This window comes from Alligator sinensis, unplaced genomic scaffold, assembly GCF_000455745.1.
Source record: "Alligator sinensis unplaced genomic scaffold, ASM45574v1 scaffold267_1, whole genome shotgun sequence".
NCBI lineage: Eukaryota > Metazoa > Chordata > Crocodylia > Alligatoridae > Alligator > Alligator sinensis.
In genome coordinates this window covers 944613-972297 of record NW_005842100.1, presented here as the reverse complement: position 1 = coordinate 972297, position 27685 = coordinate 944613, and the positions used below count along the sequence as shown (strand labels likewise).

Sequence of the window (27685 nt, the reverse complement as noted above, 5' to 3'; positions counted from 1 at the left end):
AAATGAGTAGGGAAGACTAAGGCCTCCAGTGGGTCACTTACATGCCTGTATACCAATGCCAGGAGCTTGGGGAAACACACAGGAAGAACCTGTCCTCCTACTAAACAAGAATGAGTTTGATCTCATAGGGATAACAGAGACCTGGTGCGACTCCACCTATGACTAGGCCACAGGTATAGATGGCTATACCTTGTACAGGAGAGATCATATAGACAAAAGGGGCGGGGGTGTAGCTCTCTATGTCAAGGAAAACTACACATCCCTGCAAGCCAACATTGGCATCCAAGGTGGATGACTAGAGACTCTCTGGGTTAAAAAAAAAAAAATCTGTGGTTAACATGGTACAGGGGACACAATGGTAGAAGTCTACTACAGACCTCCTAATTAGGATCAAGAGCTCAATCAGGAATTCGCCAAGGAACTGGCTGAGGCAGCCCGCTCCAGGTGCATGGTTGTCATGGGAGACTTCAACTACCCAGACAACTTGTGGGAAGAGCACTCAGCCAAATCCGAAGTCGCAAAGCTTGACTCAAGAAATCTATTGACCGACCAGAGGCAAAGCGCTGCTCGACCTGGTACTGGCAATGGGGGATGACCTAGTCAGCAACCTAATGATCCAAGTGAAACTGGGAGACAGTGACCACGAGCTGATCACCTTCACTATCCACCATAAAGCTGGCAAGTCAGCCAGCAATGCAGAAGTCCTCGACTTCAGGAAAGCTGACTTTGACAAGCTCGGAAGGCTTGTTGGCAAGGCCCTAAGGGACCATGACCCAAAGGGGAGGGGAGTTCAGGATGAGTGGTTACTCCTCAAGATAGAGATCCTGGAAGCACAACCAATGTCTATCTCGTCTTGGAGGAAAGGCAGGAAAAGGGCACAGCAGCCCCCTTGGCTCTGCAGGGAACTAGCGGATCTCCTGCGACTAAAAAGAAAGGCCTATAAAGGATGGAAGACTGGAACCACCTCAAAGGATGAGTACTCTGCACTGGTCCGGACCTATAGGGAGTGAACCAGGAAAGCCAAGGCTGCGACTGAACTCCAACTGGCTACACGTATCGAAGACAATAAAAAGTCCTTTTTTAGATATGTGGGGAGCCAGAGGAAAAGCAAGGGTAACATTGGACCCCATTAATCCAAATGGGACAAATGACAACCGATGCCCAGGAAAAAGCCAACCTGCTTAATGGGCATTTTGCATTGGTTTTTCAGCAGCCCCAAGGGACGGCTTTGCTCAATACAGTACGGGATGGCCAGGGTGACAGAGAATTGTTACCCTTCATCAATGCAGACCATGTGAAGGAACACCTTGACAGGATGGACACCTTTAAGTCAGCTGGCCCAGACAGTTTACACCCCAGGGTACTTAAGGAGCTGGTAGGCATCATAGCTCAGTCACTGGCATGGATCTTCAAGAACTCGTGGCATTCAGGTCAAGTGCCTGAAGATTGGAAGAAGACCAATGTGGTTCCTATCTTCAAGAAAGGGAGGAAAGTAGATCCGGGGAATTGCAGCCCTATCAGCCTGGCCTCTATCCCGGGGAAGATCTTGGAAAAATTTATCAAAGAGACCACTCTTGATAAACTGGATGATGGCAACATCTTGAGGGATAGCCAACATGGGTTTGTTGCAGGTAGGTCTTGCCTGACCAATCTTATCTCCTTCTATGACCAGGTGACATATCACCTGGACAAGGGAGAAGAGATTGACGTTATATATCTTGATTTTAAAAAAGCCTTGCACAAAGCTGGACAGTTATGCTTCTGTCTAGGTTACACAAGTGGTGGTGGTTGATGTGTTTGAACCTACAAGCCATTAACTGTCCTAGATCCAGAGGGTCACTGCATACAGCTACCCTTGCTTCTGCAGTTGGGCTGTTTGAGTGCAATGTTCATGATTTATATACATGATCACTCTGAATGTGGCTCTGGCCTCACTGTGCCCTGAGCTGTGGTGATTCTGGATGGTGCAGGATCTTGGATAGATTCTGGCACAGCTGAATCTACTGTTAGTAACGAAAAAATGGAAGCTAAAAACTTGAGCAGTGATGGGTAGTTTCATTTCTTGACCTGTTGCCCACAATCTTCCCTGAATTTGAGGCCAGTCCTGAAATTTTCTTCTCTGTAGTTGGAGTGAGAGCAGTATCCAGTATCTGAATGGGAACTCATTAGGGCTGTGCGAAGCTTCAGTCCCTGATTTGATTTGTCCTGATTCAGTTGCCAAATCTCCAAATCTAAATTGAATTGGAGGACTCTTTAATCTCTCTGAATTGAATTGGAGAGATTTGGAAAGATTCAGTGATTTGGACATAGACACAGCTCTAAATGTTTTTTCTACATGCCTCTAGGTACCAGGCGGCTCGTGAATGCTACAATGCTGGGGCACATGGAGCGTCCCACAGAAACACTGGGGGTTCCCTAGCGTGCTTGACAGCAGACCCAGAAGTGGACTAGAAGCACTTCCAGTGCACTTCTGGGTCTGCCAGGGAGCACTGAGGGCCCCCCCCCTTCTCCTCAGCTCGGCAACTGGGGCTTCCTGGGTCGGGGGGGGCACTTGGGGTCCCCCTGTGGCTGATCACTGTGCCGGGGGAGTGCAGGGGGCCCCCCCAGCGTGCTCATTGGCAGACTCCAAAGTGGACCAGAAGTACTTCCAGTTCACTTCGGGGTTTGCCGCTGAGCACATGGCACCCTTCCACCCCCATTCAATTTGGATTCAGCCCAAATCGGGGACAGTGATTCAATCTGTTGAATCAACAAATTAAATCACTGTCCCCGATTCGGACCAAATCCAAAACGAATAGGGCCCGCTTTGCGCACCCCTAGCTGCCATGGCTGTATGTCTGTAAGCTAAAATGCTATTTGTTGTAGACTTAACAAGAGTTTACTTTCTTTCATGTAACATTCTTGCAATATTCTTCGTGGTATATTATTCCTGGCCAGCAAACAGAAAGACAGAAATAAAGTTTGAAACATCTTGTAGTTTTGCTATAGGAAAGCTGAATTATGGAACTAAAAATGTCTTCGTGGATAACATTGAAGTTATGATGACATCAGCTTGGGCTCATGAAAGCTAATGGGGTGTATATATATGTATGTGTGTGTGTGTGTGTGTGTGTGTGTGTGTGTGTGTGTGTGTGTGTGTGTGTGTGTGTGTGTGTACCAAGTCTACCCTGCCTTCTTTATGAATGACAGCAAAATGTTAAGATCAAGGCAAGCTTGTTTCCTAGTTGTGTACATGTGGAAGCATTTTCTGCTTCAAACCTATTTCAAAGAACTTGTGTATACAATATTCCTCGAGTGCCAATAGTCAGACCTAAGAACTGGATGCTTGCAAGTATTCTGTAGGGGAGACCACTTGCTGGTTTATTTTTTAGCATAATTTTTCCATATGTGAAGGATGTTAAATGGAAAATGAATAATGTCAAAATAGTGTAAAAATCTTTAATTTAATGACCCATTGAATAGGGCAGTGCTTGGGAGTCAGGGTTTGCAAATGCTCAAGTGTTTGACTTCACATGAGTTATTTCAATTTTTTACATTTTCAGTTCTTTCCTGTGTGTAATTTGGGGAAAATGGTGTTCTGTTTTATGAAGTTTGTTTTGAATAATAAATTATACAGTCTTCTAGAAGAGTTATTCATGTATAGTTTTCCTTTTAGTAAAGAAAACATAATTCATTAGGGAAGCAGGTCCTAGGTAAACTGTATACATCATGTAAGTACATTTTCTTATTTGTTCAACAAATATACATGTTTGTATTAGTTTTAATGTAGCTCAGGGGTGGTCAGAACTATAGAAAATGTGAACAGCATAGTGAATACAGATGGAGGGTACGTATGTTCTAAGGGTGGGTCTTCGTTAGTCAACACATACCATTACCTCAGGCTCTTTACTTGGACACCTGTTGTTTAATATGACCTGGAGTAACTATTCCTTGGGATTCCTTTGCAAGTTAGTTTGGTGCTACATATTTAACTCATTTTACAGGGAATTCTATTTTTTTTAATGAATTTATATATATTTCCTATTTATCCCAAATTTGGGAAGTAAAACAGATTTTACTGATGAGTGAACTGTCAAGAGAGCATATTAAACTGTAGGATCTTCAGGGGGAAAGCTGCTGTGAAGTAAATTTGGAAGTTAAATACAATAGGTCAGTTGTGAAAGGGGACTTAAGTACACTGGGAGCCAGGAACTTAGCTCCTGTGTTCTCATCTGGGCTCTTACACAGATTTTCTCGTCTGACCCTAGGCAGTTATTTAACCTCTTCACAGGACTTGTCTGTAAGTTTTATAGGAATACCTTTTTTAAATAGCAAGTGGAAGATTTACTCCATCTGCCTTCCCAAGCATTCTTGCTTTGACTTATCTTCAAACATGTCTTAGGGTAGTATTATGTCTGTTTGTAACTCTCACACATCCCCATGTGCAGAAACGTGTGTTCCCCAGGGACAAATAGCAGTGGCACATATTTGTGTCCTTGCTTGTTGTTCCTGGGGAACACCCCTGTGGGGTGGTTTTTGACACCAGGATCTCCTGTTGTCAAAAACCACCCCCATCATGCTGCAAATCAGCAGCACGGTGAATTCCTGCATGTGTGGTGTGTGCAGTTTGCAGTGTCACAGAAGGTTCTGCAGCACTGCAAACTGCATGTGTGTGCTCATCTGGATGCGCCCAGTGATTTCATTCCTGACTCATTTGTGAGTTTTCCTAGCCTCTGATGAGAGTTTCACATGAGCTGCATGAGACGAGATGAAACAAACAGCTATTTGCTATTTAGGAAGTGATGGAGGGTTGGTAAGGGAATTCTGTCTGTGCTATGATCCCCTGACCAGTCAGAGAAGACCATGGAGATGGAAATGAGGATTCACCCTCACTGATCAGATGGAGGGTGTGTGTATGGACCAGGAGTCCTTGGAAAAGTGGGGCTTTATGCAATCACAGGCCATATCCAGACAAGTGCAGCTGTGTGGTATGTGATCTATTTAAATATATATATTTTGTACTAAGAAGGTGCACACATACCTGAAAATATGCTACCACATTTCTTAAGTGAGGTGCCGGGGAAAGTTTTCCTTCAGATGTTAAAACTGTACATTTACTCTATGGCAATTTCCAGCCATTTTGTTCACCATAAACAGGCTATCTATCTATATCTATCTCTCTCCTTGACTGTACTAGTGTCTCATATTATACATAAAAATAATATGAGACACAAGAATAGTCAAGGTTTTTAGAACATTACATCCAAAATGGTATTATTGAAGCCATCAGAACCCTGTTGCATGCCATTCTACTACATCATACGTTTCATAGATCTCACAGACATTAGGGCTAGAAGGGAACTCAGAAGATCATCAAGTCCAGCCCCCTGCCCCAGGGGCAGGAAGTTAGCTGGGGTCACAGGACCCCAGCAAGATAAACGTCCAAATGTCTCTTAAAGGACTCCAAAGTAGGTGCTTGCATCAACTCTGGAGGCAGTCTGTTTCAGGCTTTGGGGGCTCGGAGGGTAAAGAAGTTCTTCCTTATGTCCAGCTGAAACGGTCTTGGAGAAGTTTTGACTGTTTGACCTTGTCATCCCTTGGGGGGCTCTGGTGAACAGGTGTTCCCCCAGATCCTGATGTAAACTCCTTATATACTTATAGGCAGCCACCAGGTCCCTCCTGAGCCTGCGGTTTTCTAGAATGAAGAGTCCCATAATCCCTGTTCTCCTGCCCTCTGATCATGTGCATGGCTCTCCTCTGGAGTCTCTCAAGCTTCTCCACATCCTTTTTAAATTGTGGAGCCAGGAATTGGATGCAGTACTCCAGCTGCAGCCTCACCAAGGTGGAGTGCAGCAGGAGGATGACATCCTGGGATTTGCTTGAGAAGCATCTATGGATGCAAGCCAGAGTTTTGCTCACTTTACCAGCTGCAACATTGCATTGGTGGCTCATATTCAGCTTGTGGTCAATCATGACCCCCAAGTCCCTTTCTGTCATGGTGCTAGCAAGCATAGTGCTGCCAAGCCTATAAGCACGCTGCGGGTTTTTTTCCCTAAGGTGGAGTACCTTGCATTTTTTGGTGTTGAATGACATCAGGTTTTTGTCTGTCCATTTTCTGAGCCTGTCTAGGTCAGCCTGGATCACCAGCCTATCCTCAGGTGCGGACACTTTACCCCAAAGTTTGGTGTCATCAGCGAACTTGGCCAGTTCGCTTCTGATACCAGTGTCTACATCATTAATAAAGATGTTAAAGAGTATAGGTCCAAGGATGGAGCCTTGGGGGACCCCACTGGTCACGGCACACCACAATGATTTACTTCCATCTATTACCACTCCCTGGATCTGACCTTGGAGCTAATTCCCCAGCCATTGGACTGTGATGTAGCTGAGGCCTCAGTTGGCCAATTTTTCTATGAGGAGATCATGGGACACCAGTGATCACTGCTGCTCTGCTCTCCCTGCTGCCAGAGTTGGGGTGGGGGAGAAGAGAGGCGATGGGTAATGACAGGGGACAGGGGATGAGAGGGTGCAATGCCCTGCTACCTCCATTCTGACATACTCCCCCCACTTGCGCAGTACCTGGGGCTTGTGCCCTGTTCACCCAACTAGTGTTACAACACTGCCTGGTTTTACAAAGAGTAGGAAATCACTCTAGCCCTGAGGCAGTGTGTAATTCTTCTGCCACTCTTCCACTGCTAATCAGGGGGAGCATTCTTCCACTGTGCTCCTTGCAGAGAATGCCAGCACCCAGAACATTTAGACAGTCTCAGCCCAGAGAACATTATTCACCCATAAATAGTCCAGCTCTGTAGGACTTCCTTGTCAAAAATGAAGGGCCTGGTCCTGCCCCAGTGATGTCAATGTGACTTTTTACCACTGATTTCAATAGGTAGAGGACTAAGTCCTGAAAACAGATTTCAGAATGAAGCTGAAAAAAAGATCCTTTATTTTAATAGAATTAAGCACACAGCAGTTGTTTACAGGGTTGAACGTGAACATTATTTCTTTCCTTAGTGGAGCATTATAAGCCTGGCCCTTCAAAGTGCCCCCAATGGGAGCATAACCACCAAAGCACTCAAGTCCATGCTTAAACTTTAAACTAAATCCTGTTATGTGTTTAAATGTTGTGCATATATTTAACTGCTATGCTGAACCAAGGTCTGAGGTTGCTCAGTACCATGTTGACTTGAGGTCACTTTCAACCAAATTTCTTCTAAAGGTAAACAAGGACATTCTGACAAGTATACAAATGGTCAACATCTTCCAGATGCTCCCATTCAGCACAGCACACTACTTAAAGCTCCTTCTATTTTGTATCTACATAGCATAACTCTGATCCAAGCACAGTGTTGCACAGAAGGCAGGGATTAAAAATGAGCAACATCAGAATTCATTAACCCCAGTAATAGTGTTAACCCCGTGGCTACAGAACATTGGCTTTAACATTATCCACTTTGAGCGTACTTAGTAGCATATTCTTTATAACCCTCAATCAATTCTCTCATCCAGCTGGAAGCTGATGCCAAGATGACTTAGAAAATAGCATTCAGGTTCCATATAATAAAGAAAACCACAGGAATGGTCTGTTAGCATTAAAATTACAGAATCATTAAAAAGCATTAAAGATAAACATGCCATCAACATGAGTCAACCAAGTGTACCACTGCAACTTAACCATTTAAACAGCCTAAAGTTTTACACAATGTATAAAACCTGTGGGTATATATGCTATGCACAATGCCACAGTAAATTTTCCATGCAGTACATTTCCCTTTTCTCTATTCATTTCTAATGTACTCTTAAGGATGTAACTGCATGTTGTAATGAGACAAAACAATTCAAGTTTATATCCCCAGGCCAAGGGAAGTATCAATAGCTTTCTGTCATCTTCAATATACCATAACAGAAGGGTATTCTACTGGATCTTGCAGCATGATACTATGGGGATTTCAGAGATTAACTGGCCCATTTCTACAAATTGTTAGATTCCAGTACTTTTTCTTTGTTTCCCAAGCTACTTTTCTAAATAAATTTATCTCTTTGATCTCAAGGCCAAAAATATCATCTTTCTTCATCACTTTCAGAGAATTTCCAAAAGCAACTGACAGATACCATTGTTGAAATTCTCTACTGCTTTCTGAGTATTACATTGTCAGGTTTCTATATTCCTGACAGACATTCAAGTTGTATACTCAATAGCACTGAAATTAAAACAGGCCAGGACCAATTAATGTACTTAATAGCCAGCCAGTATGTTAAGTATTTGACATGTTAAGTATTTGTCCCCAGATCCCTCTCCCTCTATGTTATTGATTTCTTCATGCCCTCCTAATTGCTATTTATCCTTGCCTCAAAATATCTTATTGGCACTGGCCCAGTGGTACTGCGTGTCCAAAGGGGTGATCCAAAGTCAATGGATGGCAGCATTAAGAACACAGCCTGCTTCAATAGGCATTGGAGTCAGACCACAAATATGTTAAATGATTTTTAAATCTGTAATTATCCTGAAAGGGAAAATTATGGTTTCAAAACACCATCATCTATGGATACCTCCAGAACAATTCTTTGAGGAGCAGGTTACTTAGGAATTTCAAGACACAGGGCCTCAGCCAAAGCCTGCTGAAGTCAATCAGTCCTTTCCACTGATTTCAGTGGGCTTTTGGATTATGTTTATGAAATGAGTGGATTAGGGCAATCAACAGCCATTTTGGTTGTTGGCACAGTGATTCTCAGCATTCAGTCTGCAGAGTATTTGTTACATTATCTAAGCATGAGATTTTGCTCCAGTGCATTGCAAACTATCCGCCATTATAACCCCGCTCTTTGTACGTTCCATAAAAGTTGTCTATCAAGCCACCATCTTATAGTAAACACTCAATCTCATCTGTAAGGAAAAGTGGGACTAACAACACCAGCCTCTCTCATACATATATTACCTGAACCTCTTCTCTCTCTCTCTCTCAGAGTATCAACTGAAGCTCATTTACAAGGTCATGGTTCAGCTCATATTTCATTGGCTTCTAAAGCTATACTGACCCATATGATTTAGAGCAGTATCTAGCAGAAAAGAAAGGAAGCATTCAAGAACTTAGTAGATATCCATATTCTATGCTAGTCCATCAAGTGTATCAGTGCCAAAGGCCAACCCCATTTCTTTAAATCAGTCATGCTGTAACTTGATCCTGTTCTTCTACCCAGGAGGAACATAGTAGCAGAGCAATTAAAGGCATCTTGCTATAGGTAAGTTCATGTCCCAGCCCAGACTTCAGTCAAAGACAGTGCATACCTGGGAATACAGATTGAGGGCTTAACTGCAGCTGTCTGTTATTTTAGGCCCCTTATTCTCTCACGTGCCATTGGCTATAGAAACTAGTGTGCCTTAAACATATGAGACCACAGGTTACTAGGCCTAGGAGGACTTCTAGCCTTGACTGATCAACTGTTGCAGGATTTGGGGGGGGGGCGGGGGGTCACACAGCAGTCAGATCCCTCTTCTTCCTTATCTAAATAGATAAACTTTATTGAACACTATTGTACACAAAGAAAAGGTGCCGTGGGACTTGCATATGGAACCAATGATCATTATGGAACCCATAAACCAGCTCCTCCACCAAAAACACCTTACCATGCGGTCCTGCTCTGAAACATAATGACATTAGCATCAGTAGCATCATTAATACATGGACCCAATTAATCATTCATGCTGTTTTCTGCAGGGAAGGGAGGGACTGTAATAGAACCATTAGGAGATGCAGGAATGTCCCCCAGTTCCCCAGGAAAGGTGATGTCATTAGGGCTGTGCAAAATTTCAACGGGCATTTTGTTTTGAAGCTGTTTCGACACATTTCAAACTCAAAACCGCAAAATCGAAATGAAACAAAAGGCTTCGAAACAGCTTCAAAATGAAACAAGGGCACTCAAAACGTTTCAAAACATTTTGAGTTTCAAAGCCAGGCTTGCTTGAAGCTAAACAGAAACTAAGGAGTGGGGGAGGACTGCTCCGATATTGACATCTAGCTCCCTGATCGCTTCCCCAGCTCTTCCTGGGGAGTGCAGGCCCCCGGACCTGCGTGCAGGGTTTCAGTAGGCAACCTGCTGAAACCCTGTGCGCAGATCTGGGGGCCTGTGCCCCCAAGAAGAGCTGGGGAAGTGATCATAGGGCTGGGCAGGTGGGCTGCAGAGCTGTGCCAGACTCTTCCTAGGGGGTACAGGCCCCCGGATCTGCACATGGGATGACAGCAGGCTGCTGCTGCCAGCTGAGGCCAGCACCTGAGCCTGTCCAGTGCAGCCTGCACTGAGCACTGGGAAGAACCCAGTGCTGGCCCTGGCCCCAGCCAGCAGCAGCAGCCTGCTGTCATCCCACATGCAGATCCAGGGGCCCACTCCCCCCAGGAGGAGTCTGGCACAGCCCCCCCAGGGGGAACAGACCCCCAGATCTGCACGCAGGATGGCAGCATGCTGCTGCCGTCAGCTGGGACCAACGCCAGCACTGGGTTCTTCCTGGCACTTGGGGCAATCTGTGCCGGGCAGGCTCGGGTGCTGGTGCTGGCCCTGGCCCCAGCTGGCAGAGGCAGCCTGTTGTCATCCCACATGCAGATCCAGGGGCCTGTGCCACCCCAGGAAGAGTCTGAAACAGCCCTGTAGCCCTCCTAGGGTGGTGCAGGCGCCCAGATCTGCGCACAGGATGACAGCAGGCTGTAGCTACCAGCAGGTGATACGAGTTTTTCTTTGAACAGTCTGAGGTGCAGTTTCCCAGACACCCCTAAACCTATCTCCTTGAAATTTGGCAGGCTTTATGCCCTCTGAAGGGGCTACCATCCGTGTAAATTTCATCCAAATCAGGTAAGAAATGACCAAGTTATAGGCATTTTCATGATTCCCCATTATAGCCTGTGGGTGAAATGTCAAAATGCATCGAAGCTGCATCAAAACAGCAAAAGAGTTTTGACAAAGAAGGAAAAGAACAGTGCTTTCAAACAGTGAAATGAAACACTGTCTCTTTGAAATGGTGACACGGAAGTCAAAACGAAACAGTGCTGTTTCAAACAGCCCTAAATGTCACCATAATACTCAGCAGCTTGTTCCCCACCTTAATAATCTGATAATTATACAGTTGATATGTACACAATATTAAATCAACATTTTTCCTGCTGCAGCTTGCAGGCTATTTAGCCTTATTTTAATCATATATATAATTTATGATTAAAATAAGGCTAAATAGGAATACAAGATAATGATTAACACAACATATTATGGTACATTATGGAGGATGCCAGCCCACCTAGGTAGAGCTAGTTGACTTCAACAGCTGCATTCCAGGTCACTCAGGCCCACAAGTTGCATCTAATAGAAAAAGCACCAACTGTTTTAATAATGCCAGCCAACATCAAAGCATGTACCCAACATGCTCCAACCACAGATCACAGTGCAAAGATGGCCTTCTTGCTCTACCTGTTTAATCAGTATTACTATAGATAGTAGAACCTCAAAAGATACTGGTTTCAGATATGCAATGCCAAACTTTCAAGGGCCCTGCCACCCAGTGGAACTCTCAATGCAGGATCCCGGTACAACAGCTGGGAAGAGAAGTGCCTCAAACTGGACTCCGTAGAAGGCAGCAAGCTGAGCTGAAAGATGCCTAAACTAGCCGGTAGGAAATGCTAAGACAATGGCCAGTCTAACCCCTGCCCAAAAGAAGTCTAGCTACGCTTAACTCCACATTCTCAGCTGTGACCCCACCCCTGCATTTAGAGCTGACACTGTTCTTGGTAGAGGCAACATGAATAACTCAGCAATACAGCAATAATCCAAATCTCAGTCCAGTGGTTACAGCATTTCCCCTGGCTGTGAGATCTCTCAACTCTTTCCAATTTGTTTACATCTTTCTTGAAGCCTGGTACCCAAAAACAGGCACTACCGAGTCAGGCCTCAATACTGCTGAACAGAATGTAAGACTTCTTTGTGATACTGGCATGCAATACTCCTGTTAATACACCCCAGTATGTTGTTAGCTTTTTTGCAACTATATTATAATTTTAATTCATATTGTGTCTGCAATCTGTTATAACCGCCGGGTAAAGAAAGGTATTGCAGCCTTATCAGTTGTTAACTATTTTGTATTTGTGCCTTTCATTAGTCCTTTTAAACGTTTTACTTTGCATTTGCCTTACTGAATTCATCTTACTTACTTGTGTCCACTTCTCCAATTTATCAAAGTTGATCAAATTTATCAATGAAGATACTAAAAAGTACTAGAACCAGGACAGATCCCTGGATACCCCACAACGTAACTACATAACACTTCTTAGTTTGACATCAAGCTATTAATGACTGCCCTTTAAGTCGGCTGTCATTTTATTCACCATGCTCTGGGATTAGCAAATATTTGATGCTGGTCAACCACCCTACCCAACCCCATGCAGCTTTAATACTAGGGCACTGCTAAACCTGTACTTGTACTAGGCTATATTCAATGAAGTGCTAAGAGGAAATAGTTAATTAGGAGCTTGCTGTTACATCTAGGTTACACTTAATCCTTGTACCTTTTGTAACATGTTTTCATGCAAAAATAAAGGTTTATGATTTGCCCATAGTTTCCTCTTTGTAGGCTGAGCTTGCTCAGTTTTCTTTACCTTTAACTCAAAAGTCTTAATTTTGAAAGCACTTTGTTATTTTTGCTGTTCTTCTCCGAGTTCTCTCCCAGTTTGTCTGCCTGGTTTTCATTAAGTTCCTGGCTTCAGATGACCAATATCACAACTATGCCTATTGAAATGCCGCTTCAAAAGAAGCTAGCCTGTAAAGCTGAACAGATCATACATGCTGGACCCCACACCTGCTCACCCAACACACAACCCCAAGAAAACTAAAGTCATGTCACGTCCACATCATCACATCTATGTGGACCAGAAGTTAAAAGATCAATTACATTGCTCTCACAGCAGGTTGGGCATACTTCCAGTCTGAGAATGCAAAGGGATCCACTCCAAAGCACATAAAAGTAAAGACAGGTGAGTGAGCTGAAGATATGTATGAAAAGAAAAAACACCCTTACAAACTACCAGCTGCAGGGTTTGCAAACCATTTTGTCTGTCTGGCCAGGCTTCAAAAAGAGTGATACTTCTATTTATGTAATAAAGATAATCCATGTATGAAAAGTTAGTGAACATCTTTTAAATGAAAAAAATGCAACAGCTACAAGGAAAATATAATTCACCCAAGCATCATTTTAGTTAAAAACTCCCAGATTTAGATTCGTTTGTATAGTTGAAAAGGTAACACCCGAGAAGTCTTGCTTTTTTGCTTTAAAAAAAGTACAAATCAAACTGGAAAACAAGGATACTGCTGTTGTAGTGGCACTAAAAGAAAACTCATGCATCTAAGCTCTTGGTTCTGGGCAATCAGAATGTATATCATCAACATAAGCTGAGCTACACTTCAAAGACAAAAATGAAAATATAAATTACCTCCTTTGGACCCAAATCCAGCAGTCTATCCCAATTCAACAAAGTTGATGACAGGATGACCAAGAACCATGAGAAAAGGCAAAATGTCCTTCAGAGCTTAGTTTATAGCTTTGGGTGATTATAGCCCAGCTACACACACCAGGAGACCATGCACTGTTAGCAAGGGCCATTAACAACTGCAACACCTGTGGCATGTTAGTCTCTTGTTTAGAAGGGTAACAAAAGGAGGGAGTCAGCAAGGAGAAGAGGGTTAGCTAGTACTTTCTTAGCTAAGCAAATGTTTGACACTGACCATTTCAAATGTATGTTTTGGTTTATTGTTGTTTGGTATCTGTTTTTCCCAAATGGGAAACTGATTTAAAAAATTAAAGCTATAGTTGTGAACTTAAATGAATACAGCACCAATGCTATCACCAAGGGGATTCTCCTGATCTGCACTGGTTCTGTGTCAGCTGCCAGAGGCTGCTCCTCCTCACTTCCATAGAAGCAGACAGGTGATATGATTTCTGTCCAGGCTTTCAGCCAGTTGTCCTTCAGCCAGTTAGAAATAGACCCATATTGATCCCACTATTAGCATCATGTGTCAAAGGGCCTGAACAAAAAGGCTGTCTTGTTACATTGCTGTGCCAGTCAGCCCTTTGACAAAGGCATATGCTTAAAATTAGGCATCTACTTAACAGCTTGGCTGAAGAGGGATTACTTAAATACTATGCAGAATTACAGCCCTAAAACAGACCCTGAAAGAATGAATGGTCTTAAATCCTGGAAGCTATATCATTGTCTGCTTTTTTATCCTTTCCAGCAATCATCATTCCAAACATATCCAGTGGGACTGAAAGCATCCAGCGTGCAGAGACCTATGAAACAAAAAGGTCCAACCAATAAAATTCATGGTCGGACGTCATGAAAATATGTAAGTAACCTGAGAGATTCTTTGCACTGCAAGGGGCAGTATTCCCCAGGCTAATTCCATCAGCATAGAACTAGGGAAGACTATTTCCCCAAAGAACCATATATAGCTTTCAGAGAAGACTGTTGACATTGTATCAGTACTGAGCAGCAACATTTTAGGCAACTCCTCTACACATGCAGGTATAATGGGCATGATGGGATCTAATATGCAATCCACATGATCATGTATGTCCTGACATGCCACATGTGCATAGCAGGAGGCAGGATTGTGGAATTGCAAACCAAATCCCATCACACCTTATTGCTGGTGCAAGGGACTCTCCCTGCACTGCCAAGAAGCAAGATCCTGTGACTGGAAGTCCCCTCAGCTGACAGGGCTCCCAGTACCGTGGATGCACCATGAACCCCCGCAGCTGGGAGACTGCAGCTTATATGCTGCAAGCAAGTTTGGCGGACACAGTTAACAGCAACAAATTGTTTGTTTGCAGCAAAGCTCTCAACATAAACTGAGCTGAAATGGTATTCACAAACTGGAAAATGCTTCTATTCTATACTAGGTGATGGTGCTAGGTTAGGGAAATAAATCATTCAGCAGTCTTCAGATGGTCATGCTCTTTTACCCTGAAGGCAGTGGCAACAAGAGCTTGTGCAAGTCCCTCGTGGCAGGGATCCTCTTTTTATTCTAGGTCTGTCAGCTGTGCACTCATAACTGAAGGAAGCTGTCAGGTAAAGATGCAATACTAGTCATTAATAATAATACAGACTTGTTTTGCCATTTTAAAAAATATTCTGGAAATTTCTCCTAATGCACTATCCTGTTCAAAATATAGACCAGTGGAGATCAACTGAGGGAAATATCAGATGGCCACATTCTGAAGGACCAATCCATTGCGGCTTTGTAGTGGAGTGGGGAGAGGTTACATCGGGCTATTATTTTCAGTGCACATAATGGCAAAAACAGCAGGATTTATGGTGCACACCAACTGAAATGTTCCTTTGCTATTTGCATATTTCTAAGGCATTCAAGTAGTTAATTGGTACTAACTTTCAAACACCTTTGGGGACTAATTCACATTTAACAAATAGCTGTGCTGTTTCCACTGTGGCACCACATTAGGTCCATTAATTAGTCCCTATTAATACACAATCCCTTTGTGCCACTAGCATATTTCTGTTTGCAATTTATTCACAGAGAAGTTTTGCTAGTTCTAATTGCTTGTGCCTTCTTTTAAAATAGACAACATTTGCTGTTAAGTGGAAATAAAAATGCAGAAAAGCCCTCCCAAAAAACAACCAACAACAAAAATACACCCGTTAGCACAAATCTTGTTTTCTGATCCAAAGGAACGACTCCCATTGACTTCAATGGGCTTGGGATCAGGCCCTCAGAAAACCGATTGTCAAAAAAAAAATATTGGGTTCATTAAACTAGCCCATGTTCCCTCTAACACTCCTCTGAAGAGATTTTGCAGCCCTTACTCATATTGAGTTGTCTCGTGAAAGCTAATGGAATGGTTTTCATGAGCAAGCGCTCTTCCAAGTAAGAAAGACTCTCCGTGTCTAGCCAAGAGTTTATGGGCACTTTTACTTTCTCTCTAGCCTTAATAGAAATAAAAAGCATTTGTGGAAAGCTTAAAGCCCAACTTCTGCTCTCACTAAATTTCCAGTGGGACGTCTGGCCCACCTAACTGAGTCCTTTCCAGCTCCTTTTATGCTGCTTCTCCACATGCTCTTTTTTCACTGAGCTCACTCCCATCCCATCCCTCTTCCAACAAACTTCTCAGACCCTAGTCCTGTGATCTAGCCACAAGATGGTACTCTCTTCTGGTTATCTCTACAACTTAATTATTTTGTATTTTCCCACCAAATAGCATTATACATCCCCCCTTCCCCGGGTTTAGCAGCTAAGGGATAAATTGTACGGTTTGTCCAGATACAATCTATACTGTGGCTGTTGCTGCCCCAGAGGGTGCAGTCTGTTGCCCTGATGTGCTATCCCTGCTATGCAGGCTGGTGTAGAAATGAGGTCCTGTGTCCTCTATGTCATTTACCCCTGGAAGGATCAGACCTTTCTCTAACCTCGGTGATCTTGGAAGAAGTCTTCCCTCCCTCTTCTGTGCATTTCCCTCCTGCACAGTAGCACAAACGCAGGTTACAATTTGACCCTAAAGATATAGAACCAAAGTCAGACTTAGCCTGGCCTGCTGTGAAGTGGCTTCAGGTTCTAGTACAGCTGAACCTGGCCCACTAGTTGCAAAATACTGCAATAGTTTAATTTACGAAAGTGGCTGTGAAGTTCAATCCAACTTGGAAAATATGCCGTGAGTGATATAAAAGTGATTGTGCATTTGCAAAGACAGGATAATTGTTCCCAAAAAATAGCACTTAGGAGCATATTGCGACAGAAAAAAAATGAGAATGCTAATCCAACCATAATTTAATATCACAAACCTTGCATCACTCATTGGCATGCTAATGAATTAATTTCCCAAGTTTTATTCTCAGTGCTCTTTTGTGATCCTCAGTCTCTCCCATTCAGCACATTGCAGAGCTTTAAAGACCGCTTAATAAAAATACAATGTACACTTTATGATTTAAAGACAGTGGAAGTGCTTTCTCTACTGAAGGAATAGCACAAGCTTAGAAAGCAGCCAAGGAACTTTTTAAAAGCCAAGATTTTATTATGAGTTGTTATTGAAATTCAGGGTGGTCTCCCTTCTCTTCACATTTCTGACATTTTAGCTCCAGACTCTCTTTCACTCAAGGTATTTTGATGATCAACAGAAAATACAGGAACATCAGAATTGCTATACTGGATCATGTTAGTGGTCTGCTAGTCCAGGAAGCTTTCTCTGACACTGGCCAGTACCAGATACTTTAGAAGAACAGTATATATGACTTAATGGCTTCTCTTTTGCCTGCTCATACTTTATTTTAGGGATCACTATCAAGTTTCAAAATAATTAACTAGTACATTTATAAATATCTTCCAAAAGATTAAATTAGAACACACCAGACCAATGTATACTGGAATCTCAAATTAAGCTTGAGATAGTGTTTCTATTCAAAACAAATATTTTCGAGGACCTGCACCTAAATGATATAAGTGAATTTCAAGTTCCTCTCCTTTTTGAGCTGAAACCTGGCATGTGCCTCTGAATTGGAACAGAAATAGAAGCTGGCAGGTCCTTTTCATAAAAGTCAGTTTGAACTTTAGCTGGTTCAAGCAAATTTTGGTAACAAAGTCCAACACAGGACTGCAGACTGTGATTTTGATCATCTCTGAGAAACTCATCTGGGCCAAGCCTAGTATGACATGAGTGGACCTCTCCAGGATGAGGTAGGAAGTAGTATTAATCATTTGTAGTTAAACTGAGCCATCACAACAGCTTAACTGCCAATGCAAGATGATAACACTAGGGGTACTATCTTTAAGATAAGATGTAAAAGTAAATGTCACATGGATATTGGCAGTGGGTAGGGATTCTTTAGCTGTATACAGGGTACATGCATTTTTATATCTAGTCCTTCTGCCTGTCAAAAGGAACCCTTTCGATGTTGTTACTTCTCTGTAGAATCCTGACCACTTGCAGTCATTAAGAATCTGATCTTAATTCTGCTCTCCCTGGCTATGTCTACACATGCATTTAACTGCAGGGTAGGCTAATTAGCTGCGGAATAAAGTGTCACTGTCTACACATGCAAAGGTATTAGGCCCCAGTAAGTTAATTAACATTAGAGACAGTACTGTCTTATGCCAGGGTAATTTCCTATCATTAAATGCACATGTAAACACTAACTGCAGGCATAAATTGCACCCGGTCAACTCAGGCAGCTGGGGGCCAGATTTCTGCCTGCCACCTAACCATACAGATTTGGACTTTCAGCACCCTCATGCCCCAGTCAGTCCCTTTACCACCCAACATCACCACCTGGAGCCCAGGCCTGACTCCCAGTGCCCCTGACAGCCCCAGCCTGCTCTGACCTGGTTCAAATTGCTGCTGTTTGAGGTGCACATGTAGGCACTGCACCTGGAAGTAGTTTTCTTTTACTCAAACTGGTCCAGAGTTTATTGCTTTGCATTAAATTGCATGTGTACTTCTGATGTAATCCCAGTGAGGTAACAGAGCTATATCTGTATGAACAGAATATGACAAGAATCAGAATGCTTTCATTTTTAACTAAGGATACTAAATACTCCTCAATATCTGGCAATTGTACAATAATAAAGTACATTAATATGGTGACTACATTTTGTCTATTCTTCCTTCATTCACCTCGATCCCTAACCTGTTGGGTAATGATGCCTGATAATCTCTATCCTATCTAGGTTTCTATGCCACCCTTATCCCCACCATATCTGTGCATCTTCCAGTACTACATGAAGAAATATGACTAACCTCTGTCACCTTTTGTCCCATCAGGAGGAGAATTATGTTATATTATACTGGGTTGTGTTTTTTTTCTGTATACATTACAATGCCTTTATGATGATTACTTTTGCCCAAGTCAGGGCCCATTTTGATGATTGGTGAAGTGAAGCAATTCCCTAAATGTATAAACTACAATTCTGCAAAGTGCTTAGAAGTAAAAGGCATTATATATGCATAAGTGACTCAAGGAACAACTGGTTCAGAAAGTGAACTAGCAAACAATTTTGTAAATGATAGTGTAAGATTCTGCAATTTACCTAAAGTACATGGGAAGATTTTCCACAGACTTCTGAAGACATTGCTTTCCATGCACCAAAACACTTACTAGTTTTTTATGCTTGATCACCAGTTCTCCTCAATAGCTTTAAAAATTGGAAGGCAACTGATATACAGAGTATTTAGTCCATGTCAAGATATGAAAAGACATATGTCTATGGAAATCTGTTTTATTACCATGAAATGAGTACCCCCAAATATTTATGTTAATCCTTTTCCCACTTAACTGAGTGGAATTCTCCTACTGTTGTATTTATTTCTTCTAATATCATTATATGTCACAGTAAAAAATTTCACAAGCGAGTTTTATTAATAGACTGAATGATGACTGAAACAGCCTAGCTCATCCAGTACTGGGTTTGCTAGATTAAACCACAGACATGATGGGAAATGTCAAAGAAAAACATGCCCAGTACTGCCAGAGACAGATTGGGATGCTCAGAGAACTGGCAATGGGATGTGGGAGTTATTCATTTCTACAATACCTTTCAAATCCAGCTCAAGTGGGGACCATGACTCAAGGATTGGCCTATGTGAAATAGAATTGATGGTCTCACTCCATTTACTAATAGACAGGTGTCTGTATCACAGAAAGTCAGCATAATGGGGCTCAGTTTGTGACCCTGTATCTCTTCATGAAAGGAAAATGGGACTGCTTTCAAAATGGAGTCCACATTTCCTATAGCACGCTCAGTTTTCTTTGTCAGCCTCCCACCCAACTATGGACTAGAGTATACTAATCTGGTGGTCTTGGGCTAGTAGAACAGCCTATCAGGGATCATTATTGCCAGGATAAGTTAAGGCAGCACTAGCATTTGCCAATGGCTAAGACAGTCCTGGGCTGAACTCAGGGTTGGGAACACTGAACATTTCTTAGGCACATCTCAAAATATGACCCACGTACAAAGAAAGAACTGTAAGGCACTCAAGCATGTCCTCTTATCACGTTTCAGCAGATACAAATGACTTGGGCATTATTAAAAGCAAGAGACTTAGCAAGCAGACAAGTCACTAAGAGAGACCACAACAACAAAATAGTGACACTATATCTACTACATGTCCCAGAATGAAAATGTACTACATGCACTGTACTGATCGCAGCTGACTGCCAACATTTGCCAACTGTGACCTTACAGAGGTATCTGAAACATCACAAGCTCCCCATGCTTAGAACTGGTACAAACACAGTATCTGAGACATAAAACACAGTATAATGAAGGGGAGATGACCGCAGTGGCAGCCGGGGTGGGAGGAAGGAGGCAGGGAGGGGAAGGGGAAAACACAAAAATAGCTGCTACCACAGCTGGCCATGCCCCTATCACTGTTAACAGCTCACCAGCCAGTGCTGCCCTATGCAGAGCCCCTGGCCAGGATAAAGAGCTGCCCTGCTAATGCCTCTGATCTGAGAATCCATAGAGTGCTGGTTGTTGATAAATATTGCCTTTTCACTGATGGCCACTTGAATTAAAACCTACTCACTCTGTGCTGTTTATTACGTATTTTATTCTATTCACCACATATCTAAAGTGCATTTAAACAAATCAAGTTCACTACTAAGTGACAAGCATATTCCAGACTTTCTTCCCACAGTCAACTCTTTAAAAAGTAATGTTTTAAATGTAACATTTAAATTACATGTAACATTTATGTTTATGTAACATTTAAATAAGATACATGCAGCGCTGGTTATATTAAAGTATTTTACTTTCTTTTTTACCTCTATAAAAGACTAAAAGTTTTTTAATTTTAGCTATATCTCATTTTCCATTACAGTAAAACATAACATTATTTTTTCTAAATATAAACCCCAAGATCTAAATCTTCTATACTGTTTACTGTCATTTTTATTCGCATCAAAAATCATCATCCTGGGGGTTGGAATTCAGAACTGCATCAACAACACATGCCAGTAGCACAGTTAAAAAAAGGTGCAGTGCAACCCAATCGCTGCTGAAGCGATGCTGCCCCCTGGTGGAGCATTTAAAACAATGGCAGTCAAAAGCCTCCAAAGCATCACTCTCCTTTGGGAGTTTTTTCTCCTGTGACTAAGAGCAGTCTTCCTAAACTCAGGAAATTCTTCCTTTCCACCTTGGACTGTGAAAGGAGTCTTGTGACTTACAGGCGACACACATTCCTATAGCAACTTATAGTTGCTCAGACATTGCACAGACAATCCCCTTCCAAAACCATTTCTTCTCAGTAGAAGGGGTCAATAAAAATAATCCTCCCCCAACAGTACACGTTAATTTCCTTATAGAGCTCCATCCATTTCCTACAATATCTTTGGGGCTCTAAAAGAATGCAAACAAACGCCCAGTCCTGTTGCCAAAACCTCCCTTCCTCCTCACCCAAAGTACCTGGTTTTCCCTGCTCTCTCCTGGATCTCCTCCGAATTAGCCCTCAAAACACAACTTCTTTTCCTGTGGTTCTGTGCCTGAGTCATCCAGCTCGCTATCTGGATCCTGCTACCCAGACTTCTGCTAGGATGCCCAATCCTTACCCTCTGTCTCCTGAGGTAAGGAACTCCCCTATATACCTTGCTCATCCTCCCCAGCGTACTTTGCTGTATGGAAAGTTAAGTGTTGAATACAGGATAGCTGAGGAGAGGGCTCAGAAATTAATTAGCCGCTACACACAGTTGCAGTTGGAATAGTCCCTGGATCTCTTTCAAAGACTTCAGGGTTCATACAATTCCTGGCATATCACTGAGACCCATGTAGCAAAGGGATAAATAGTAATGTTTGTGCCCTAGGCAGATACAAGGGGTAACAACTAAGGGGTAACGAAAGCAACACCTGGTTGCATAACCTGGTGCAGCAGCATACCAGTGTACCCCCACTGCCCAGACAAGCAAGGCAGCAGCTGCAATAGAGATGCTGCATGAACCCTCTGGCTGCTGGCTGCATGGATTCCCCACCCCCACCCTCCAGTGGCCTCTGTGAGCAGCATGAGGCTACCAAGGGGAACAGAAAAATGAACCCCCAGCTACTGGCCTGACCCCCAGGTACCACTGATTCCTATCACCATCAGCAAGGGACATCCCTGGACTGAGCAGCACAATAAGGTGGCACCCCCTTTCAGTCCACTCTGGCACCCCCTTTATATCATCATCAGGGCTCATGCCCTGGTAGTACGTCACTAGTTACACTACAGCTGTGTAGACCTTTAAGTTAAGTTTGAATTCTTGTAGCTTAAGCTATAGTTTCAGTAAATTTAGCACAGTCTAAAGACCTAAGTTATGCCACGTACAAGTAAACAAGGCTAACTGAAGTAGTCTAATAGGAACTGAGTAACGGGTGACAAAGCAGTCTAGGAAAGGATAACTCCGTTAAATATTTATTAGCAAGTTCCAGCCTGACCGTGACATAGCACAAGAATGACCAGGACTGTCTTAGTTTGATCAAGTGGTGTTGTAAACCTCAGTCTGATGGGGGGAGTGGGGTCAAAAAAGAATACAGTGTTATTCTTTATTTACTGACAGTATTCCAATTTGAAGTAAAGGACTCATTTTGCTGGGAACAGAGGCTGTCAAAAGCTGTTAAATTCAAACCCTTAAAATTTTCTCTGAGGGTCAACAACACCTGGAAAAGGTTGTTTTTTTCCCCTCAGTCTTTTCCAGGTTTCATTGTGGGGCTCAGGCTGATATGTTTGTGAGTTCCTCTTGAAGTTAAAAGATATCTGAACTCAACAAAGACTCAAAGTGTTGCATACCACAAAAGCCAAAAGAAAGGTGGAATTTCCACGTGTTCAAAAAAGTTCCAGCTTTCCCAGTAAACACCCAATGTGCATGCCTCCTTCTAAGCCCTTCTTTGCTTTCACTGAGCAACAAACTACCTCAGTCCCATACCCCATGCAACCAGCTGTCCTCCAGCATCTGGTCTCCCATTGCAAACATCTGTCTCCTTTTTCCCTGACCAGAAAGTCACTATTCCCAAAGCCCTAGCGTCTCCATGATACCCACCAAGAAGGGTTCATCTCAGTCACTGCCCTCCATCCAAACCGCTAGCTCCCTCAGACAGTGACAACCTAACTCCAAACCTTTTCAGGGCCCTGGGTTTTGCCAAAGATCCATCCTAAGAACCCCAGAGACTCAACCCCACCCCACAAAGCTAAGTGCCAATGAAAACCCTTCAATCCTTAACATCCTCTTTGGGCTCCTATTGCCTCTATATTCTTCTGTCCCCAAAATCCTATGATGGGCCTCTGGACATCTTTAGCCTACATCCAACCCCACCAAGTACATCTAACTTCCTGATTTCCTCTTGTGTACCTCTAAAATCTTGTGCTCTTTTATGTCCCTACCATACCTTCATGTGCTTCTGCCACTTACTACCACCCCTACACATATGTCACATACCTGAGGCCTCTTATGTACTTCTGTGGCCCCTCCTTTCCCATGGGATTTGTATCCCTTCATGGACCACTGACCCCTCATCCCTCAACCCTCTGCCTTTTTCTTACCTTAAGACTCTTCTGAGAGGGGCCTTTGTGAGCTTCCTGCTCCTCCTATTTTTGTGGAGCTGTCAAAGTTTTCTCCCCCAAAGTGACAATCCCCATGGATGACGGAGCAGGTACAAATTCAGGCAGCTCTCCAGAGGAACCTGGCCAACTAGCTCCATATCTGGAGTGGTTGAATCTCAGACTGGATCAAGCTTGCTGCAATAGTAATCTATGTGAGTGCATCGATTTGAGGATCTGAGTGCAAAGGTCCTTCCTTGGTTGAGGTACTGTGGAAGATACATTTTTTAATATCTACCAACACCTACCAGACCCAAGGTTGAGCACAAAGTAGGCACTGAAAATTATTTTTCTTTCCTTTGTCAGTTAAATCCTTTTCCAGGTCATGAAGGAGAATATGTGAGCCTTTAAATCATAGTTCTTACAATAGGCAAAACCTGGCCACAAAATTAAACCCATTTTGTTTGACCAAATCAAGTTTTAGGGTTTTTGTACTCTGCATTCTTGGGACAGTGGAATTCTCCACCAGACAGGGGCTCAGGGGTTTTTACCTCGACCATTTGGCAGCATCCAGGCGGAAGAGTTTCAAGCTGAGCTCATGTCCTTAAAATCAAAGCAAGGCAATCACATGTGCAAGGAGTCTTACTTATTATGGCTTAAAGCTACATGCTTAGATGCATCTATAAATCTAGCTTCCTAACCAGCCAAATCTCAGTGGAAGCAGAATTGGAAACTCAGTTTCATTTTGGTCCTTGAAATGATTTGACTTGTACAGAAAGTCAAAAAAGCATAGGTTAATTGCTGCAGTGATTTTCTGCACAGGTGCACTCACAGACAAACAGCTATTCAGTCCAAAAAGTGAGGCTTAGCTGGAATCTTTCTTCTAAATAAAAGGAAAGCTCCTACAAGAGCAGTGTATAACTGAGCACTGATGCAGAGCTGTGTGCAAGTTTGCACCATGTCTGTTTAAAGGGCACTGCTTAAACTAGGGGCTGGGCTGTGTCTATTCTGTCAGAATTACAAAAGAATAAATACAGCTGTTTTTGAATGGGGACATAATCAGTGCTTAGTTGGTTCCTTCAAAAAAACCTAATTTCCAAGCTATTTCTAGTAACCTTGTGACAGGTTCCAAGACTTTTAAAAAGCAAAACACCAGAACAAAAAGGCTCTTTAATAACTTCTAATGCTAAGATGTCTGTTTCTCCCACCAAGAAAAAGAAGTACTTAAAAAAAAACAGAGGGCCTCAACCTAAAGCAGAAATTAATAGTCAGCCATCGTGACCTATCTTGAAGTAACTTGTTTTCTTGCTTATTGTCAAATGCTCTGAGTTGTATGTTAAGATATCCTAAGCCCCTTCTCTTCACTTGATTTTAGATGCTTGGTTTGGATTTTTCCAGATGTGTTGAAAAATGAAATCTCCATTCTTAAAATCAGGCCCACTGGTATTTAAATTGGACATTCAAAATTAGAAGCAATTTTTTAACATTGGGCCTAATTTAGCCACGACTAACAAATATGTGGCATAATTAATACTGGCGCTATTAACTGTCAGTCCCATATGCCTATTTTTAGCATTAGAACTATATATGCAACAAATCACATTAAAAAAAAATTGTGAGAATATTTATTTTTGGCTTTTTTTTCCATGTGTAAATAACTTTAACCAATGCAAAGTTTTAAAAGCACAAATTCCAGAAAGTAAAGTTTTCTGCAAAAGGGTTGCCTTGGGTCTTCTAACATATGGGACACCTTTCTAATGCCACTCCTGCAACAGGTCAACTTCTGTCTAATGGAACGCGACAGCTTCCTTTCTGCAAATCCTGCCTGTACCTTGGCCTAATTTCTGAGGAGCAATGGAAGTGCTAGCCTGCCTATTATTTTTAAGGCTATTTTAATTCATTTTAACAACATGAAGAGCTTTGGATTGCTAATAAATTAAAACTAGGGCCAAACAGAATAATCTAAGAACATGCATCGTGTTTTCGTATTTTCATAGGAAATTGAAAAGAACAGCCCAATTGGGCCTTTTCAATTTTGCACTCTACTAGATAGAAAAGAACATTTTATGAGTGAGGAAGAACTTGAACTTTCTGAATGTTCAGAACTGGATGCACATTTGCATCAAAATAAGTAAAAGTTAATATTTTTGCCAATTTGTGAAAATGTCTCTAAAGGCAAGGCTGAAAACTTGTTTATAAGTGGCTCAAAGCAAACTGTGAAATAAATATCTCCACAAAATTCCAAGGAAAAAACAACGTTTCAGGGGTGTAGGTTGTAACCATGTTGTTCTAAGGACACAGACAGACAAGGTTCTTTGGATAAATCCGATATCTTTTATTAGACCAACTATTTTAGTTGGTCTAATAAAAGATATCAGATATACCTAAAGAACCTTGTCTGCAAAGGAAAAAAACAAATATTCATTTTCATACTTGAATTCATATTGCAGCTTGTTTTAAAATGCTTCAACTATTTAATCACTAAGGATCCAGTGGGAAACCAGAATATGTTACCATGTTATTAAGGACTGTATCATAATGCATATGGGGACTAGAGACTAAAAAGAAAGTTGCAAAATCAATCTTAATTCTGGTGTTTTCTAACTTTTGGGGGCATAATTTGACTATTCTGGTTGCTTGAGGATTCAACATTGAAACCCTTTTTTAATGCTATTTATAGTGTAATAATAGCCAAACTGAGCCAGATGCTGTGTAAACACACAACGGGTGGTACTTGTTTACCTGAAAAACCATTTTGCTTTTCCCAAGCTCCTCAAAGCATCACAGAGAAGAGAGGATGCTATTATCTATAGAAGAATAGCTGCATCAGTAGGAGAGACAGCCTTGACTATAGTTACAAGGGATCACCTTTGTGCTCAAAAAGAATGAGTCTTAAAAAGAAGCCAATCTTGAGAGACTTATTTTCATGGCTTAAACAACAATACAAGTATATAAATGTAATCCAACTATGACATACGTATAAAGCTTACACTGCAGTTTTCAAACATCTTTTAAAAGAACTCTTTAAGGAGCAAAGTTGTAGAAAACAATTTAATTACTTTTAACTACAGTCCAAAAATACAATTTTGTCACAACTAAGTGATACTGTTTGCACTGTTAAACTATTTTCTAAAATGAAATAGTTCCTCACTTGAGTACTGCCAGCCAACTTATTGAATCACAGTATTCAAGCACATTCATTAAAATAAAGCCTCTAAATAATTCTGAAGATGAATATAAATAACTGCATGCCCTAGAACTGAATGACTTATATCGGAATGATCCTTGTGCTAACATTTGAAGGTAATGTTCTAAACCGGTGGTGTTCAACCTTCTGGGCAGGATGAGTGGCATGGGTACAGCCCATGGGCTGGATCCCACATGCAGGGTCAGCATACAGGCGCGACTCCACGCATCGGATGTAGCCACAGTGATCTCACATGCCAGCTCCGCCATGGCCCAGTGATTAGCACTGGCTATGTCATCTGTCCTATAGAGCTCCTCTGCAACTGATGCAGCCGCTGCTCCCTCACTGCCAAATTTCCAGACCCATGAGAAGCCCCGGGCTGGATGACATGGCTTTGCAGGACAGGGGTAAAACACCACCGTTATAAAACAAGGTAGACTTTTAATCACTACCTTTTTCTGATGACATGTTTGTAAAAGTGAGGAATAAAATGCATAACATTTCAGCTACATGGAAGATGGAGAGAATTTGGGAAATCATTTCTTAGGCTCAATTTTAATGTTGGAAATTTCTTTATTTAACTTATTTTTATAAACGTAAGGAAACAATCTATAGACTCTAACTGTGATGAATACAGAAATGTAAGTTTTCTTTAGAACTTATTCCTAAAAACTTACTGATTTTAATGAAGAGGGATATCCTTTAATAGGGTTTCTTTCTTCTTTTTTTTCTTTAAATCAAACTTTATCAAATTCTTCAGATTGGTTTAAAATTTCCTCTAGGACAGTTAAAGTTTTCGGTTCAATTTTGTAGGATTATTTCCATAAAGGAAATGTGATTTCTGTAATGAAAATAGTCCCAATCACATTACTCCTCTAGTCCCTGTTAATATGAAGACAAGGAATTTCCTAACCTGCATGCATATCTAAAGTAGTTTTCTTTCCTACTTTGATCAGGGATTTATTTGCAAGCACTGT

The 27685-nt window shown here is 42.0% G+C and overlaps 1 long non-coding RNA gene across 1 annotated transcript in view; it reads right to left on the bottom strand.

Annotated features, from left to right (window-relative positions):
- LOC102385674 overlaps positions 1-13504 on the bottom strand; it is an 87829-nt gene extending 74325 nt beyond the window's left edge. Inside the window, exon 1 of the long non-coding RNA XR_323911.3 lies at positions 13443-13504. This is a non-coding gene — a long non-coding RNA (uncharacterized LOC102385674). The remainder of the gene's footprint in view (positions 1-13442) is intronic.
- Between the last annotated feature and the right edge of the window lie 14181 nt (positions 13505-27685).